General features: G+C 38.8%; 1 long non-coding RNA gene across 1 annotated transcript; it reads right to left on the bottom strand.

The window, feature by feature from the left end:
* Positions 1–9,042: 9,042 nt before the first annotated feature.
* Positions 9,043–11,831, bottom strand: LOC142181114 (uncharacterized). The gene is made up of 2 exons (XR_012709435.1): positions 11,452–11,831; positions 9,043–9,298 (listed from the first exon to the last, which is right to left on the bottom strand). It is a non-coding gene; the product is annotated as an uncharacterized LOC142181114 (long non-coding RNA).
* Positions 11,832–15,255: the final 3,424 nt, after the last annotated feature.

The raw sequence follows: 15,255 nt of genomic DNA, 5'->3' as shown, positions 1-15,255 counted from the left end.
AACGACAATTTTAAATCTAAGCTATATCTTTTAAAGGCATGACTTCCGCTAAATCTTGTTATCTAAGAAGGTCTTAAACTACTCCCCATTATCCAGGAGGGTCTTGACAACTCTTAACTAAACGACAATTTTAAATCTAAGTTATATCTTCTAAAGGTGTTACTTCCGTTAAATCTTATTATGCAAGCCAGTTTTAAACTACGTCCCACTATCCAGAAGGGTCCTGAATATCGCAAGTCAAGTTTTATCTTAAGATCGACAATTTTACGGCTAAATTATACTACCCTACAACAGAACTTACGCTAAATCTTTATCTAATGGAAGCTTAAAGCTAAGTCCCATTATTCAGGAGGGTCCTGAAAACTCCTAATTGAATCCTATCTTAAACATACAAACATTGAAGCCAACTTATATTCCTTTGGGGTACATTTATGCTAGATTATGCTACTCATAATTGTTTCGAATTTTAAACTAGGTCCTATTTTCCAGGAGGGTCCTGAAAATTTACTATCAAACCTGTTTGGTGCTTGCCTTTCCTTACGGAGGGTTTCTCTAAAACAAACAAAATTTTCTGCCCCTGTTTCAAATCAAAGAAAAATCTTGTCAGTTTAAAAATATGGTGGTTGGTTTGTGTCCTTGACTTTGAGGACGGTTGCTCCTTCACTTCCCATGATAACTATGATTTCTACTCGAAGACCTTGCTTATTTATTAATTAACCACTTTCTCTATCACCCTTATCACGGAAAATACTTCTGATCTGTTCCAACCCAATACCATTCATCTATTGCATTGTGCTCTTGTATTGACATGTACTAAACCTTTGTGTTTCTCATGAATCTCAAAGCACGACAATTGCTACCCACTCATCGCGCATGTAGTTTTTTCTTGACTTAAACCACTGGCCCTGGCCTTGAGGTCTGTTGCTCCTTCACTTGCCATGATAACTTTGATTTCTGCTCGGAGGACCTAGCTTGTCACTGATTAAACACCTTTTGTCAATCTTACCACATAAAATAACTTTGATCCATTCACCAAACACCCTCCATCTTGTTGCATTGTTCATGAATTGATATGTACCAAACCCTCGTGTTTCACCGGAAATACCTTTGATCTGTGTGACGACCCGGCCATTCGTCTCATGAGTACCGCTCCATTTCCCCCATTTCAGTTTCTTTACGCTTCGTTATCCGTGTTTTATGTGATCGGGTTGATTAGTTCGAGTTCGGAGAGGATTTGGTAAGAAATGAGACACTTAGTCTCTTTTAAGAAGGCTTAAGTTGGAAAAGTCAACCGGATGTTGACTTATGTGCTAGAAGGCTCGGAAGTGAGTTCCGATGGTTTAGTTAGATTTGGGAGGTGATTTGTGACTTAGGAGCGCGATCAGAATGGGTTTTGGAGTTGTAGAGAAGATTTAGGCTTGAATTGGCGAAATTGATATTTCGGCAAATTCCGGTTGATAGGCGAGATTTTGATATAGGGGTCGGAATGGAATTCCAAGAGTTGCAGTAGCTTCATTGTGTCATTTGGGATGTGTGTGCAAAATTTCAGGCCATTCGGACGAGATTTGATAGACCTTTTGATCGAAAGCATAATTTAAGAGTTCTTGGAGTTCTTAGGCTTGAATCCTATGTTAAATTTGTGATTTGATGTTGTTGGAAGCGTTCGGAAATGTTGAACAGGTTTGAACGATGTCATGGGATGTGTTGGTACAATTAGTTTGAAGTTTCGTAGATCCCGGGTAGGTTCCGGGATGTTTTAGGCCGAAAATCATAGTTGCAGCAGGTCCAGGAGGGTTGCAGGCCCCGGAACTCACTCACGCGGTCCGCACAAAAATAAGTGTGCCCGGGTTGAGTGCAATGTGGACCGCACAAAAGCGGGCGCGGCCGCGGAACCCTCCCGCTGGTCCAACTTCGGAAGCTCATATCTTTTGATATACAAGGAATTTTTAGGTGATTCAAAAACAAAAGTTGTAGCTCTTCGTGTCTAGTGTCCAGAAAGGTAAAGATATCGCAATTTGGGACATCTGTAGCAAATGTTATTGCCAAAATACTAAAGTCTGCCACCGTAGAGGAAGGCCTGTGCGGCTGCGGTTGCGTTTGCGCGGACCGCACTGGCTTGCGCAGACCGCGGTCGTTTTGGTGCGGCCCGCGGTATCTGAAACCTAAGGGGTACCTATAAATATGAGGTTTTGGGTTTTATTTAATATTTTAACCTAGAGAGCTCGGATTTTGGCGATTTTTCGAAGGTTTTTCAAGAAATTCATCGGGGTAAGTGATTTTAATTCAGATTTGGCTAGAATACATGAATCTATCACTGAATTCATCATTTAATTCGTGATTTGAGATGGAATTTGGGAAGAAAATTGTGAAACTTTTCAAAAATGTAAAATGATGATTTGAAGGACCAAATGGTATCGGAATTGGATAATTTTGGTATGGTTAGACTCGTGAGGGTATGAGGATTCGGAAAATGTAAATTTTACCCGATTTTGAGATGTGAGCCCGGGGCTCGGGTTTTGCTAATTTCGGGATTTTTGATATTTTTCGAATGTTTTCGCTTGGGCTTTGTTCCCTTAGCATATTATGACGTATTCGTTCTGATTTTGGATAGATTCGACGCGCATGGAGGCCAATGCGAGGGGCAAAGGTGTCGCGAGCTAGAGAATTAGCCAGTTCGAGGTGAGTAATGGTTGTAAATGATGTCCTGAGGGTTTGAAACCCCGGATTGCACATCGTAGTGCTATATTGAGGCAAGATACGTGCTGGATGATGAGCGTGGGGTCTTTCACTACTGGGGATTGTGACTTGGTCCATCCCGATTGATGATTTTACCGAATATTTGACTGAAATTCATTTGTTATCATCATGATTTGGGCTGATTGCCATATTTGGGCTTCTTGCCAACTATTTGAACCCTTCGGGGAGTTTTATCATTGTTTCCTCACTGCTTGACTTATTATTTGAACTCAGTCCTCTTGATATCTAATGTTTTACAAGCTCAGCCACTTTTACTCAGATTTGAAACTAAAATGATTTTTCTACATCATGTTTTGGGCTGAGAACTACTGTTTTACTAATGCCCAAGGGGCTTATGATGATTTCCGGACTTAGTGAGGCTGAGGGCCATATGTGAGGATATGCTGAGTGATATGAGGCTGAGGGCCTGAGTTACTATTTATGCTACGCGGTGGCTTGAGTGATGTGAGGCCGAGTGATATGAGGCCGAGGGCCTGAGATACTTTATATGACACGCGGTGGCTTGAGTGATATGAGGATATGCTGAGTGATGATGCCACGAGGTGGCTTGATATAGCTCTTGGGCCTTAAGGGGCCCCTCCGGAGTCTGCACACCCACAGTTAGCGCGGGTACCCATTGTTCTGAGTGATTGATGCTATGCCTGAGGGGCTGATATGAGTGATTGTGAGGTAGCCCGAGGGGATGATACTATTCCGAGAGTGAGCCCGAGGGGCTGATACTGTACTGAGAGTGAGCTCGAGGGGCTGATACTATGCTGAGCGATTGATACTGTGCCCGAGGGATGAATTTCTACTTGTTATTTACCTGTTAAATTACCTGTTGTACTTGTTTTAAAAAGGAATATCATTTGATTCTTCACTGATTTATTGCTTTAAGAGATTTTACTGCTTAATATGGAATTACTTTGTCTCTTTACGTGTTTTCATACTTTAAGCCATTATTTATAATTGTTACTCACTGAGTCGGAGTACTCACATTACTCCCTACACCATGTGTACAGATTCAGGCATCGCAGAGTCCGGTCCTGAGTGCTGATTTCTCCTGGTACAGGCAGTGATTTGGAGACTACGAGGTAGCTATTGGCGTTCGCAGCCCCGTGCCTCCCTTATCATATCATTTCCATGTTTTTTTCTAAACTATTGTATCGGATTTTGTGTTCAATAGACTTGTATCCGGACTTCTTAGTTGCTCATGACTTGTGACACCCCGGTTTGGGCTGTGTCGGGATGGTTCCTATTGTTGTTAACGTTAAATTTCTGCAATTTATGAGTATTATATATGTTATTACTGTTTATGATGATTAACTGTTTAAAAGAGGTGTTCCATTTTGGTCTGGCTAGCCTTGTCTTCATAAGAGGCGCCATCACGACCGGGTTAAGGGATTGGGTCGTGACAATCTGTTTACCTAACACCCTCCATCTGTTGCATTGTTCTTGAATTGATGTGTACCAAACCTTTGTATTTCACAAGGGTCCCAAAGCAGGTTGATTATTACCAGCTCAATGCACTTGTTGTTCTTTCCTAACTTATGACACTTTGATGTACTGGCCAGATCCCATTTTGTGCAATTGAAAAGTTGGTGGCAAATTTTGAAGTCATTTCTCACTTGTTCTGACCAAACAAACTCCGAAAGAGGAGGTAAACAAGACAAAAGGAACAGAGTAAAGGACAAAAGAAGGGGATGATTCCTAACAAGAAAGCTACAAAGTAGAAACCTATCAGATGTGGATACCAACTCTAATGACCATGACATGAACCTGTGGCCTATTCTGTTGAGCGAGTCTGATGTTCAACTCCTGTTATACCCCTACACTGTGAAACTGGGCTTCAATGCTCCGATTATCCAATCTGATTCACAATCCTTATTCGACTTGTAGTGCCCGAAGGGTTTTTACCATCAAGCCTCTCTCATTCTATTCTTTCTCTCAACTTATTGTCGCCTTACGGTGCCCGCGAGGGTTTTCACCAATAAGACTCTCTCATTTTTGGATTTCTCTCAGCTCTCATCGCCCTACGGTGCCCGTGAGGGTTTTCACCAATAAGACTCTCTAATTTTCATTATTTTTCTGCTTGGACCAGAGTGTTGCCCCTGATATGAATTACCTCTCCTTGCTTAACTTGGAATCTCTCGAAGACTGATCGGAAGGTCTTTCTTTGGACCGTAACGTGGGCTTTTGGATAGGGTTAAAAAGAAAGGATATCAAAGGCTTAAAACAATTCACATGGGTTCAAAATTACAACTTTTGGAATAAGATTTCTTACAACAACCACAACTTCCTCCCCAGTTTCTTGCTTGGGGACTTTTGGATTTTTATTTTGATGAGACCGAACCGTGAGGCTACCTACGTATCCTTAAAAGAAATTAGGTCGAACGTAGTTCATGTCATAGGAATTTACTTTGGTTGTTGCGATTTTTCTTTTCTTTTTCTTTATCTTCTTTTTGTTTTTTCTTTTGTTATGTTTTTTCTTCTCTTTTTCTTTTTTTCTCTTTTCATTCTTTTCTTTCTCTATTCATTCTTTTCTTTCTTTTTTCATTCTTTTCTTTCTCTTTTTTTTGTCCTTTACTTACATTTTGCACTTGCATTTCTGAACTTTACCACTGATTCCAAAAGAGGGGTATGAAAAAGAAATAAATAAGGCTAAAAAATGTAACAAAGGATAAAGTGTTTAGATAGCAGAACAAAATGCCTTCGTCATTCCAATCTTCAAAACATGGTCAGTACAAACAAACACAATTGAAGAAACCAAACGAATCATACACTATATCTTTTGACTGCATTAGAATTGATAACCATATCCACACATTTTCCCTCGACATCTGTTAAATACAAGCACCATTGGACTACCCTCTCGTTACCACGAACGGCCCCTGCCAACTTGTGACAAACTTGCCTTTAGCTTCAACCTGACACGACATGATGCGTTTCAACTGTGTTTCTTTATGTTCTATATGCCCCAGTTTCACACAATTCGGGCTTGAAGTGATCTCAAAATGACTTTACTTATTTCCCTCAAATGTCCTTACATCTTCAACATTATTTCATTGCTTCGTGATTAAACTGACTTTTAAAACCAGGCTGAGAATTACGCGTGCATGTCATGTTACTAGAGTCAACAGGAAAAGAACTATAAAAAGAAGAGAGAACTAAACAAAAATGACTAGAAATCACAGAAAACAGAAAATGGCATTAGACAGATAGTGAAAGGGTTTAGATAACAAAACAAACAAACTAAACTGGGGTTACAAACCTAGAACAAACCAAGACAACACTAAACGGGCTATTATGACTAAACAAACTAAGCAAAATAAAAGGATATAAGGGTTTGAGTCACAAGACAATATCCGGATTACAACCCTAAAATAACCCGGATAGCAAAAATGACAACAAAATAAACCACCAAAACTCCTCCCTGGCTAACCAAGAAAGGAGCGTCTTTCCAATCATCAAAACTCAACATCTTAGCCACTGACTTCTGCATCAACGATACTAGGACCTTCACAAGTCTCCATCACATTGTTCTTAACAGATTGACTTTGGGTTCCCTTTGCCTGCTCATTCTTAGGATCAACCTCTGATAGCACTAAAAGCTACGTAGCACGTGGACCTCCTAGGATCCCAGAAGAATTCTCACATTCCTTTTCAAAATAAATCATCCCCACCATACGCGTCTCATTATGCACAGGTGACGGAATTTGGCTAGTGTCTGCTGCGTCTGGATTTTGCACAACAATGTCGCCTACATCAATAAGCTTCTAAATCGCGTTCTTCAGATTCTAACACTTCTCTATGTCATACCCCGAGGCATCTGAACAATATGCCCACCTTTGAGAAAAATCAAACTTCTTTGGAAGAGGGTTTGGCATTTTTATCTGGATTGGCTTCAACATGTCCAATTTCCTTAGCCTCTGGAACAGACTGGCATATGACTCTCCCAATGGAGTGAAGGTTTTCTTCCTATGCAACCTCTCATTCTTAAATGCTTGATTGGGTCGGAAACCTAATCCAGAGGGTTTTGGTAGACTTGTGGGGGTAGATAGGCATTTTGTGGAGCTGGGTACTGGGAGAGTGATGTACGACTTTGGGAGTTCTGTGGAGAGAAGTGGCATTGGGGAGGATCATCTGGTGCATAAGGATATCCACGGGGACGATGTCGAGGCTGGAAGTGTTGATCGGGAAAGCCCATTGGATCATCTTTTCTGTTTCTCTTTCTTCCACTCAAGCTTACTGGGATGTTCTGAATGTTTTTCGAACAACTCATGATTTTGCCTGACTTGATTCCCTCTTCTACTAGCTCACCCATTTTTAACACAACATTGAAAGGTTTCCCCAGGGCCGGGATCAAATGACTAAAGTAGGTGGGTCCCTGGGTTTGTAGGAAAAGCTCAACCATTTCTTCTTCACCAATCGAGGTATTGACTCGAGCAGCCTGCTCCCTCCATCTGAGCCCAAACTCTCTAAAGCTTTCCTCCGGCTTCTTTCCCATTCTAGATATGGAGGAGCGGTCTGGGGTAACGCCTTATTGTATTGAAAGTATTGAACAAAAGCTTGAGCCATGTCACCAAATGTAGGCCACTTACCGACATCTTGACGAGCATGCCAGTCCAAAGCTTCCCCAGTCAGGCTCTCACTAAAATACCCCATCATCAAATCATCTTTCTCTCCAACACCTCTCATTTCACTACAATAAACCTTCAGGTAGGCTACCGGATCCCCACACCCATCATACAAGTTAAATTTTGGCACTTTAAACCTCGCAGGCAGGTGAACGTCAGGGGACACAGACATTTCTTTGTAAGCCACGCTTCCCTGGCCTCCCATTCCTTGCTTGTTCTTTAAGGACTGTTCTATGCCTTTCAGCCTCCTAGGTGCCCCATCTTTCCCTTTTCTTCCTGTGAACCTTTCATTTTCAACATGAGGCTCATCCTATGGCCCCTGTTTGTATGAGTAAGGAACCTTGTGGGCAATCTCTAAGGGGTAATATTGGGCATCATGAGCTTGGAGATAAACGGGTGGATCTAGAGAGTGTGGAGGATCATCTGACATTGTGTCCGGAGTTTGGATAAGGGTAGCATCTAGGAAGCTAGGTAGTGGCAGGGGTGGTGCCTTCCCAGTCATCCACGGCTGATACATGTTAGCCATGTGTTGTTTTAACATCTTTACCTCTTCAACCAACCCATTGTCCTGTTCAACCAACTGCTTTCGAGCGCCGGTATCAACCAACTCAGTTCTGTTGTTGTCTGCCATTGCCTTTTGACTTTATGTTGCAGAGAAGAGTTACCACTTTAAAACCACAAACCAACCACCCTTCTGCTATGAATATAACAAAATGAAGCCTTCACGTTAGCGTTAGAGCATTTAACATAAGATAATCTCACTTTATGTGCAATGCACCTAGCCACAATTATCGGTTCTAAAATGACTTCGAGGGTACAAAGGTCAGTTAGCATCATCTCGATTTGTTCATTTCAACCTTTATCTTTTTTTTTTTTGCTTTTCTAGCACTTACTGGCTTGCTCATTTTCCTTCATTTCTCTCTTTTTTTAAATCATCTCTCTTTCTTTCTCTCATATCTCACATCCCATAATTTCATCTCTTTTTTTCTTTTCTTATTTTATTTTCTTTTAATAAAAAAATGATTCGATCGAACCCTATGTAGGTTGCCTACGTATCATGACGCCACATGAATCAGACCTTTGCATAGTTCTGGAATATCGGGAATAAAGGAAACAAACTAACATTCTTTTTCCTTTTACCTTAAAGACTACTTTGATGAGAAAAGGGTAATAAAAGAAACAAATCTCTTTTTTTTTGAATTTTCTAGACTTAATGTTCTATAACCTATTCTAAACTCAAGCTTAACGTTCATATATATATTTTTGAAACGAGCAATGAAAAAGATAAAACAAGATGCTTTTGGATTTCAATTTTGATTACCTGAAATTCTAATGATAAACAAAAGATAAAGTATTTTTTTCTATGTACAATATCCTAAAGTTCTAATAAAAATAAAAGATTTGTTTGTCATTTTTCATTAATTTCCCAAAGAAACACCTCAAAAGAAAATCTTTTTGGATTTTGGGATTAACACCTTAAAGAAAGCTTTTAAAAAAGTACTAAAAGAAAATTCTCTTTTTTTTTTTGAATTTTAGTCCTAATATACTAAAGGAAATATAAAAATAATTGATTTTAAGTCCTAGATATTAATTGTCTAAAGGAATACAACCTCAATTTTTTTTTCTTTTCTAGAATTAGTATTCTAAAGAAAATTTATAACGAAATATAAAATGCAACATCTCTTTTTTTTTTTTTTTGAATTTTTGAGTTACAACATATTTTTCAAATATAAAGCATAAAAAACAATAACAAAAGGCTTGACATTACTGTACAAAACTAGAAAGTAAAAGACGACACAAAATGAAGAACAAAGTCAAAACTTAAAAATAAAACAAATCTCCTCAAGCAACTCCTGACTGAGCGATCCTGACCGGATGGTCACGGGGTGTCTGTCATGCTCAAACTTCGGTAAATAAATCCACACCTGTATGAGAAAACTTTAAATCAACACTATGTGAGACAATAACATTCCCTATTGGACACATGGAAAACATGGTTGAGGCTATTTTTGCAAACTGGCTTATTTGGCCAAAAGGTGGCTAGAAGTACAAAATTTGGCTATGACCCCGCAAAGCCAAGAATCTAAGATTTACTAGGAAGACCGGACCCTATGTGGATTGCCTACGTATCACGCCCTGAAAGACGAGAATCAGGTATGCGTAGTTCGGGCAGATTTGATACAGGCAAGCAACTGACTTATAGAAAACACATTTTTTGTCTTTTTTTTTTCAAAAAATGATGAAACATGTAAAATCATTTTGGATTTTTTTTGTTTTTTTTTATTTTGAAAAATGATAAAAAGTGCAAAATCTTTTTGAAGTTTCCATGCTTTTTTTCTTAATAAAATGTAACAAAAAATATAATTGGACCCTACTCGCTTCATCCTCACACTTCATCCTCTCTCTTTTTTTCTTTTTTTTTCATTCGCCCTCCATTATCATTGGTCCACCAAATGACCCTTTTACCCTTGAAAAAATGCAACATGTAGCACATAGGATGCATCAAGATGGTCTATTATTTTGGGTACACCTGTCCTAGACAGACCCAACCCCTATGTTGAGTCCCCAAAGTCAAATGCACGTGATGCAAGCAAATGTTCCTACTAGGGATCTGGCATGAGTTCTTGTTATACTAGGTTCAAAATCTGGGTTTATTGTTCTGGACCTGGCTTACCCTAGAGGATAGCTCGAGCCGGGGGGGAGGGGGCAGCGTACCGGGAATACAGAAGCTTCACCGGCTTTACAACTTGTCCGAACCTCGATCTAAATTTGGGATATGACTCTAACAGAAAAGAAGTCACACGAAGTGCAAACTTCTTCATGATTTAGAAGACTCAGAGAGATGAGGGGTTTCGCAATAGTTTATATATAGTTCATGAAATATCAAAGCGGTAAAAGAAATCAATTAGCACATTAGGCCCAAATCATGTAACAAAATCAGATAATGGATAAAGCTCACTATAACAATTATTCTAAGCTCGAATTCTTGAACCTTGAACCAGAGATTCTGGGTTCGATCCCCAGCAGAGTCGCCAACTGTCACACCTCCTTTTTGGATTTGGGTTTGGGTCACATGAAATGCACACCCGAGTTTAGGAAAGTAATATTATTAAAACAACGCGCCTAAAACAACTATGCATTTACAAGTTGCCTATCTTCAATTTGGAATTATTGAAAGTCTGAAACTATAGATATTCATTTGTTGGACAAAGTGTTCATGAATTTCAAAGAAATATTACAAAAGCACGCAAGCTTGTTTAGAGGTTTGGAATTCATTTGAAAAATTAGTTGGGCTTGGTGATAATTTTCATCCACTCATATAAATTTATTTAATTGCTCAAGTGAAGGTGTTAAAGGCCTAATTTCAACTGAGGCAACCAAATCGTTCCCAATTTATTCTCAACCTAAATCCAGTAAGGTAACAATTAATGGGCAAACTAACAAAAGTGAGAGTATCATATTTCATGGCTTCATGTAGTTAAAATTTCCTTTTGTTTTCAAAATCCAACAATTCAACCAAGCACTCAATACTCGTTCAAAATTTTTCAACTAAAATAAAATAATCAAATGATGTATCAAAATCAAACAAACATAACATTCAACTAATCAATAGTGAAAAAAATTGAGAATGAATCTCAACTGAAGCAAGGATTTCTCATGGAACAAGGCCTCCAAGCAGGATTCATACAACGACCAGTCATGACTTGTACAACCTCGACAGAACCGTGCACTTTCTCGATTGAGAACCTCGCCGGAAATCACTACTTAACTTAAAATGATGGCCTTTCCGATTGCAATAACACTATGTGAATAGGAACTAAAGCCGGAACTTGGCCGGAAAACCCCGTCGGCAACCTAAGACTACAACTCAGAACTCGCCAGGAAACTCGAATTAAACCAAATAATGAAATCAACGGATTGCAATAGTGACTAGTGATTTGGATCAGCTTCATTCCATTTAGTGTGCTTTGTAGCTGAGTTTCATAATCCTATCCGCTAATGAAATAGCTAATGGAAAACGGAAGAAACAGTAATGATAGTGGGGGTGAAAACAGCAAACCAAGGAAGATCAACAGACCTGAGAGTGAAACAGCCAAAGGACGTATTGAACGAGGAGGTCACACTGTTGTTCCGTCTATGTGTGTGTGCGTGAGGGTGAAGCTCGCCAGATATGGGGTTGCTGGTGGAGTGGACCGCGACGAGATGAGACGAGGCGAGGGAGTTGGGTGAAGGTCGGGTTATTTTCGAATTTCCGGCGATGGGAGGGGTCCGCTACTGCTCGTCGTCTCAGAGATCGAGAGAGATTGGAGGGCCCGTTCTCACTGATTTTGTGCAGGAGGCGATGACTGGAGGGTCTTCGGTCGTTTGGGATCGATGACTGATGATGAAGGATGAGGTCAAGGGGGCGGGGGTCTGTGAAAAAGATGATCCGAAGGGGGGAGGGGTCTTGTATTTGCTGCGCAGCTTCTGTGTGTATATCCCTTTTTCCTTTTATATTTTTTAAGCCTTACTTTATAGGTAGAGTCTAGGTTTAGGTATATTTTTGTGTATTTTGTCAATTAGTCCCTAGGTCTTTTTGTGTTAAGTCTTTAGGGTTATTTTTATTTGTTTTTGTTCTAAAGAATAGTCTAGAAGGGTCCCTAGGCTTAATGGACTAATCCGAATTGGGCCAAGATTTGGGCTCCAAAAACTTTTAAAATTGTGATCCAACACCTTAATTGACTCATTTTAAAATAAGATAAAAATACTACACAATGCAAAAGCTAACATGAAACTATTATATATTTATTTTGTATTTTCAAAATTATATAAAGATAAAAGTAAGGTACTATTTTTGTATTTATTATTATATTTTTTTAAGAATTATGAAAGATACATACTAAAGTATTTTTTGTAATTTGCCATTTTTATGACAAAAATAAAGTAAAGAAGTCAAAAATAGTTGAAATAGCTATATTAGGCCTAAATTAAATACTTACGTGCTAAAATATGAAAAATCTCGGGGAGGGTCAAAAATCACATGTCTACAACATCATATCATCATTTTTGGGCTAGTTTCATGACAATGTGAGCCTGAGAGAGAAAGAGAGAGAGACTGGAGAGATTGATGACTGAGTGAGCCCAAGGGCCTGATTGTGAGAATATCGACACTATAGCACGTGCATTGTCCGTGCGGATTCTGATATTGATACTTTAGCATGTGAGTTATCCATGTGGATTATGATATTAATACTATGGCACATGATTTGTCCGTGCAGATTATAGCACTTGGGCTATAGGAGCCCCTCCAGAGTATGTACACACCCCCAGTGAGTGAAATTAATTATATTGAGGGATGGATCTTCGCTGGACATGGATCTTGTCCGAATCATTTATATACTTGGAGATAGATCTTATCCATTGGGTCTGATTGGCCTTCTTCGGTACTGAGTGACTAATGGTTAGTGGTGTGTGTGTGTGTGTGTATATATATTCTGAGATGGATCTTCCCTGGGCCATATACAATACCGAGTGGTTGAGCATGATGAGCGAAAAGTGTGAGATAGTAAGATTGAGTACTCTGAGAGTGTGAGTACATGATTCTTCTCTGAGATACATGGAATTGGTATGCACACATGACATACAAGCATACAGACGCATTTTTTCTCATGTTGTATGGTATCACATCATTCATGACTTCTTACACACATTGATATGTGGTCATAGAAAGGTATTTCACACTTGCTATCTGGAAAGAAACTGAAACATATAATTTATTGTGGAAAGTATTTTTGAAAAAATTATAGTTTTCAAACTATCTCATATATTTCGATGATATCAGTAAAAGATTTGAGTTTTCACTGATATTCTTGAAAAGCGGAACTATTTTCGGAAAAACTGTGAAAAAGCTTAACATTTTATCTCTGAGTTGCTTCTTTATTTATATGCTCTATGTTGTTATGAATTGTTGTTGGCTACTGGTGTTGGACCCGACCATGTTTCAGCTCGTCACTACTTTCAACCTAAGGTTAGGTTTATTACTTATTGAATACATGGGGTCGATTTTACTCATACTATAATTCTGCACATTGTGTGCAGATGTTGGCTGTTGTTGTTGCTATGTTCAATGGGAGCTGGATTTGAAGGTGTACTTGTGTCCTTGTTGTAGCTGCCTCTTGTTCATGGTAGCCTTAGATTATAAAACTTTGTTTATGTACTTTTCAACTAGAAGATGTATTTACTTCATATCAGCTTTGTAAATTCTATTCTTAGAAGCTCATGATTTGTACTACCAATATTTGAAAAATGTATTAGATTCAGATAATTTCTTTTATTTAATTGTCTCATAAAAGGTTGTTGGAATTGGATAGTTATTAGTTGGCTTACTTAGCGGGTTGGGTTAGGTGCCATCAAGACTAGTGGATTTTGGGTCGTGATAGATTGGTATCTGAGCTCTAGGTTCATAGGTTGTATAAGTCATGAGCAAATTTCTAGTAAAGTCTTGCGGATCGGTATGATGACATCCATACCTATCTTTGAGAGGCTACATGTCACGATCCAAACCGATGGGCCGCGATGGGCACTCGGTACTTTACTTAACTGAGTACCAACATAACATATCTTTTTTATTGTACTTTCATTGGCAAACAGGCCAAATTGGCCGTCATGGGCTAACCAAAATAGACATAGAGGAATACTCAATATAAGACGGCCCAACCTGATATATAAAAAAATTATACATGTGACATATGGGCCTATAAGGCCAACATGATCATTTGTAAACTCAAAATATGGGCCGGCAAGGCCATACAAGCATCTGTATATATGACATCTGCTTACAAGCCTCTAAGAATACATACTTATTATAAGGTCGGGACAGGGTCCCGCCATACCAAACAATACACGTCTAAATAATACTGACCAAACAAGTAACTCCGGAGCAAATGGAGCGCACCAATATTTTTCACTGAGCTAATAGCCTACTTGGAGGACTCTTGACCTATCTATCAAAACCTGCGGGCATGAAACATAGCGTCTCCAGGCAAAAAAGATGTCAGTATGTATAATGTACTGAGTATGTAAGGCACATAAATAAGTACATAAAAGACATGAAAGAAATATAGAGCAAATGACTAAACATGTAAGTCTGGATAACTCTGTAAATCATGAAATACTTATAGTGTCATGCATATGTGTATGAATGTCATGTCGTGCATAGGTATATGTGTTCATAACATCATCAAACTTCTGAGGGCATCCTATCATATCATCTCGGCCACTGTGGGCAAAATCATCAACGTATATCAGCTGATTAGATGATGGTACGTATATAGCGCCGTAACCTTTTCTCATATCTCATATACATATATATTACACATATATAACTCCATCTTGGTCCTATATCAATGTATATATATAAATGAATGCAATGCATGAGAAATATGTCAATAAAAATCTTTCGGAATGTCGTAAGAAGATTATGCCTTTGACTAATATCATGAAGTAAACTTTTTCAACTTACGTATTTTCTGAGACCCATGAACATATGATAGAATAATATGACACATGAGAATCAAGAACATAAGCATCTCTAGTATTTCTATGAATAGAGTCATTTATGGAAATTGTGCATTTGCTCATTTTGCTTGTGTCATATAGATCATGCCAACATACCTGGAGTAGAGAAAAATCTGTATGATGTTCTTGAAAAAGGTTGCACCGTACTCCTTTTGACCCGTGAAATTCCATTGCTACTATGCAGTATAATTTCGTATGAAATTTTTGCTTAAGATCATTATCTTATCCATCTCTCTTAATTCTATACGGAATCAGCATCACTTGTGGTATGGTTTTACATTCCATTTTTACTTCTTGAATGCGAGTATTGTAGTTTCTCTTCGTC

Source organism: Nicotiana tabacum, chromosome 5, assembly GCF_000715075.1.
Source record: "Nicotiana tabacum cultivar K326 chromosome 5, ASM71507v2, whole genome shotgun sequence".
In the NCBI taxonomy this organism is placed as follows: Eukaryota; Viridiplantae; Streptophyta; class Magnoliopsida; order Solanales; family Solanaceae; genus Nicotiana; species Nicotiana tabacum.
This window is presented reverse-complemented; position numbering and strand designations above follow the sequence as displayed.